We start from the raw sequence: 6,000 nt of genomic DNA, 5'->3' as shown, positions 1-6,000 counted from the left end.
CCTTTTATCTTACTCTTTCTCTCTTCCCCTCTTTTTCTCTCTCCTTTGCCGGACGCATGACACACCATCTTATCTTTCTTTTTGTCTTGCAGGCTGTGATTCACAAATTGTCGAGGGATGACAGGCCATCGCTGTACATAGTTTTATTTGTTGTTGTTTTGTTTTAATAAAAAGTTTTACACACAGTTTTATTTGTTGTTTTTTTTTTAAATAAAATATTTTATATGCAAATCCATACATGACTAAGATTCTTATTTGTCCAACCTCAAAAGTATCTTTTTTAATAAACTACAACACCAGCCTATTTGCTAGGCTCAAGATTTAAAAACGCTCCTGTCACATTTGTTTGTGGGGGGTGAACGGGGATGGCGGACAAGGAGCTGCTTCGCAGAGGGAGACTTGCTGGCCCAAGAAGGTTGTTGAGGGTATGCTGGTGATGTGGGAAGAGAGTGCATTACCTGCTGATGTGGGGAGAAGCCGCGTGAAAGGAATATCTCTCACAGACAGACCTACGGTATGTTCTCAGAATTGCCTCGGACAGATGCAAGCTGATGGACTCAATCACAAAATGGCTTTTCATTGTTCATACAGTGTGACTTATCAACAGTTCGCACCCAGGCTTGCAGAGGAACAACTGCGGCCCCTGGGCTCGACTCGCAGAGGGAGAACTACGGGCCGTCCACTCCAAAGGAACAGCAGCGTAGTAGCTCGAAGACGAAGAGGAACAGCAGCGGCCTAGCTCGCAAAGGTAGAGAGGTGCGAGCCGACGCAGTGGCTTCTAAAAGCATGGGAGCGTGAAGGGGGTATCTCGCAGAGAGAGACCTGCGGCATATTTCCAGTCTTGGCTTCACAGATACAACTGCAGCCCTGAGAAGTCCCACCGGGACAGCTGAGAGCCCACCAGTGGTTCACAAAGGGAGACTTCCGGGCCCAATAAGGTTGTTGGGGGTATGCTGGTGATATAGGAACAGGGTGCGTTACCTGCTGATGTGGAAAGAAGCAGCGTGAAAAGGGTATCTCGCACAGACAGACCTCCGGTTTGTTTTCAGATTTGCCTCGGACAGATGCGAGCTGACGGACTCAATCACAAAATAGCTTTTCAATACTCTTATAGTGTGACTTATCAACAGTCCGCACCCAGTCTCGCAAAGGGACACCAGTACCGCACAGCAGCATACTAGCTTGCAAACGTACAGATGTGGGAGCCGACTAGCGGGCTTCTAAAGCCATAGCCGCGACTTAGTGATATAAGGAGAGGCAGCGTGAAAGGCATATCTCACACAGATGCCAGTGTTGCCTCGCAGAGGTAAGACTGCAGACCCGATGGCTTCTACACGGAGACATACGAGCTGACGGAGTAAATCACAAAATGGCTGCCAACACTTCCTGGTTTCAACAGTTCACAGCCAATGAGCTGCACGCTTGTGCTTGTAACCCCTCAGCCAATCACCTGTCAGAATTCTCAAATATCGATATCTGTAAAATTTGATATTTCTCAAAAACTACTGAACGGATTTACACCATTTAAACAAAAGCGTGCTTTCTGGACCATCATCTTTCTCCCTGCCAAATTTGGCGTAATTCTGTTCAGCAGTTTCACCAGTAGTCTTCTGTAAAGTTTTGTATGGAAATTCCATGGAGAAAACACGTTTTAGGACCCTCTTTATTCTCAGCCCCTCCTACAACATTCACCCCCAAACATTCAATATAGGAGCTAATCAAAAAAAGAGAAACTTTTGGGGATAATTTCATAAAGATTCGTCAAACGACGCCAAAGTTACAAGCACATAGAAGACTCCAGGAGGGGGGGCCACAGAACCCCCTCCCAACATAAGTGAAGCCCCGGGGCTGAGTGGACCCCAGCGGACCCCCACAACGCCTGTGGGCCCCTGCTATTATTTTTTAAGAAATGCCCACGCAACCTAGCCCACCCAAGGGCATCATTAAAATAAAACACGAGAACCCGCGACCCCAGCGCGAATTTTTGCAGATTTTTTACATTTATTTTTTAAAATATTTTTGGGGCCCTGGGGGCCCTCATGGGACCCCCTGAGCAGACCTAGTGGGTCAGGGTTTTTCTACCCTGCCCCCTTCTCTTATTTTATATCTTTGTTTCTCCGTTTTTGGGTGACTCGCTTCTACCGAGCCACAAGATGGCTGCCAACACCTGGTTTGGAGTGCTAGCAGCCAATCACAGTGAAGCTCGCGCACACTACTTAGGCTCCGCCTAGATATCAAAACTTACATTTTTCTAATTTCTCAGCAACTACTGAACGGATTTACACCAATTTTTAAAAGGTCGCTTTCTGAACCAAGTTCTACCTTTCTGACAAATTTGGTGTAATTCCATTTAGCAGTTCAAGCTGGAGCTCATTGCTAAATTTCCTATGGGAAATTGATTTTTTGACTCTTATTTTTTAAATTTCTCAAAAACTACTGAACGTATTTACACCATTTAAAAAAAAGGTTGCTTTCTGAACTAAGCTATACCTTTCTGCCAAATTTGGGGTAATTCCGTACAGCAGTTCGAGCTGTAGCTCGTCGCAAAATTCCCTATGAAATTAACATGGAGAAAATGAGTTTTGGGACCCCCCTTTTCTCTCAGCCCCCGCTTGACGAATCACCCCCAAATGTTCAGGATAGGAGTTGACCTGGATGGACTTTTTTGGGGGGAATTTCAAGAAGATTCGTCAAACGACGCCAAAGTTATTAGCAAATCAAAAAATGCTTTTCCTATGGAAACTAGGTTCTAACTATAACTACCTACTGGCAACCGCCAGTAGGTAATATATATATATAGGTTTCAGGGGTGTTATAGTTAGCTGGACATTTTCCTTGTACAAAACCCTAGAAATTCCCCTGTTATAGTTAGTTCAGCTAACTATAACTCGCGCCCCCGCAATGTACTGCTGATGACGTCACATATTTCATCACTCATGACATGGTCAGTGACATCACTGATGACATCACTGATGACATCTCAAATTACATCCTTACCCAAATGTACACAGACTCACAGTGTGATTTTAGACAAGCAACACTATCCCTAGCAGTTTTACCAAAACTCATTCACTAGTCTAGAAGAGGTAATGGTACTGCACACAATCTACATATTTAAGTACAGCACATTAGTGTCAAAGCATGACTCATTTAATCAGCGCATAAGCAAAGACTGGCTTCTAATGATACTAAAACTTGACAACATGACAGGTTTTAAAAGAGTTATCTGCTAAAAAATACACGATGTTACCAAATGCTTCTCTCACAGTGGTTCCCAAATGCACACAGACTCGCAGTGTGATTCTAGACAAAAACCACTATACCTAGGAGTTTACCAAAAATCATTCACTACTGTGGAACTGATAAGGGAACTGCACACAATCTACATATTGCAGGACTGCACTTTTGTGTCAAAGCCTGACTCATTTAATAAAAGCATAAGCAAAAACTGGCTTCTAATTCTACTAAAATTTGACAACATGACAGGTTTTAAAACAATTATCTGTCAGCAAATACACAACGTTACCAAATACTTCTCTCACAGTGGTTCCCAAATGCACACAGACTCACAGTGTGATTCTAGACAAGCAACACTATCCCTAGCAGCTTACCAAAACTCATCCACTACTGTGGAAGGGGTAAGGGGACTGCACACAATCTACATATTTCAGTACTGCTCTTTAGTGTCAAAGCATGAATCATTATATCAATGCATAACCAAAGACTGGCTTCTAATGCTACTAAAACTTGACAACATGACAGGTTTTAAAAGAGCTATCTGTCAGCAAATACATGATGTTACCAAATGCTTCTCTCACAGTGGTTCCCAAATGCACACATATTTCACTGGGTGATTCTAGACAAACAACACTATCCCTTGCACTATACCAAAACACATTTCTTCATCTAGAAGAAGTACTACATTTTAGTATAGAAACATAACATAACTCATTTCACAAATTCATAAACAATGACTGGTTTCTAATTCTACCAAAATATAAAAACAGCACAGTTATTTGTCTGCAAACACATGAAAAACACAAATGCTTATCACAGAATGGTTTCTACATGCACACACACTGTCAATAAGATTGTAGAGAGAAAAGTACTCCCTACACTTTAGCAGGAGAAATACATTAGTCTGATTAAAATCAAAATAGTCTACATACATCCCCTCACAATTAGAAAACTCACCTTTCAAGTTGTTTGGTAGATTAAGAAGTATATCAGTCACACACCAGATTTACAGAATCTCAGCATTGTGCACCTCTCAGCAAAAACAAAGAATGGAAAAGTTTCCCTTTCATTTTCTACACATGTAAACCTCAAATCACAATCCTTCACACATAAACTCAAAAGCAAACACACATTTCTATTGGTTAAACATTTCAACCCTTTCCAACTGAAATACATTTCAACCCTTCCCCCAATCTGCCTTCTGCCTCTTACCATAGAAACAGGTCATGAAACACTGCACTGAGCACACACGTCACAAGTTCAGCACACAATGTTGCTAAACAAGACAGGAAGTGTGCTTGACTTTTCAACATATCAGCTTACCATATATAATGTTCATTACAATCTGTTTTTGTTAACCAATAAGAATCATACCTTTAAAAAACAGAAATATACACCCTACCTTTCAGTGTAGAAAGTAGTCATACAACCAATTATTTCTTGTCTTATTTTTTAAAAAAATTCTGTGGATCCACGCACCCAACGCAAGAGAATCCGTGCACCCAACGCGATAGGCTACGCGCACCGTGCGCGCATTTTGCCGTTTAAAAAACAAAAAAAAAGGGGTCCCCAGGGGGTCCTTCTAGGACCCCCTAAGCACCTCTAGAGGGTCAGAGTATTTCCACTCTGCCCCCTTTATATGTTTTACACACTTATTCCCCTTTCTTCTTCAGCCTCGCTTCTACCGTGGCAGAAAATGGCCACCAATAGTTCCTGGTTTCCAATGTAGACAGACACTCGACAGCCAATTAGCATTCAGCACGCGATCAGGAGGGTGCGCGCTCGGTTCGGGGAGGGTGCGCTCACGGTGCGGGTAGGGTCCGCGATCCGTCCCGGCCATGGATATTTATGTACTTTTGACTCTAATTTTCTCAGGAACTACTGAACGGATTCACACCATTTATGCAAAAGGCACGAGTCTGAACTGAGGACTACCTCTTTGCCAAATTTGGTGTCATTCCGTTCAGCGGTTCGGGCTGTAGCTGCGACAACAGATCCTATGGGAAATTGCATGGGGAAAATGCGTTTTGGAACCCCCTTTTTTCTCGGCCCCTGCTTGACGAATCACCACGAAACTTTCAGGGTAGGAACAGAGCGGAGCTGGCCAAAAGTTTGGAAACTTTCGCGAGGATTCGTCAACCGGCGCCAGACTTATTGGGAATAGAATGTTGCAGATTTCCTATGGAAAATAGGTCCTAACTATAACTATCTACTGGCGACCGCCAGTAGATAATATATATATATATATATATATATATATATATATATATATATATATATATTCACTGAAAAAACCATAGGTTTCACACACGTTATAGTTAGGAATCAGCATTTAAAAAACCTTTCAAATTCACTGAAAAAACCATAGGTTTCACACATGTTATAGTTAGCTGGACATTTCACTCGTGAAAAACCATTGAAATTCCCCCGTTATAGTTAGTGCAGGCAACTATAACTCACGCGACCGCAATCCTCTGCTGATGCTAATACTGTATTTAGACACTTATTTGCCCATGTCTTCTTCCATTAAATTTTAGCTATACATATATTACAAATATTTTTTTTTCATAAAGACACATATGTCATCAGCAGAGGATTGCGGTCGCGTGAGTTATAGTTGCCTGCACTAACTATAACGGGGGAATTTCAATGGTTTTTCACGAGTGAAATGTCCAGCTAACTATAACATGTGTGAAACCTATGGTTTTTTCAGTGAATTTGAAAGGTTTTTTAAATGCTGATTCCTAACTATAACGTGTGTGA

This window comes from Triturus cristatus, chromosome 5_1, assembly GCF_964204655.1.
Source record: "Triturus cristatus chromosome 5_1, aTriCri1.1, whole genome shotgun sequence".
NCBI classification, from domain to species: Eukaryota; Metazoa; Chordata; class Amphibia; order Caudata; family Salamandridae; genus Triturus; species Triturus cristatus.
Note: the sequence above shows the minus strand (reverse complement) of the source record.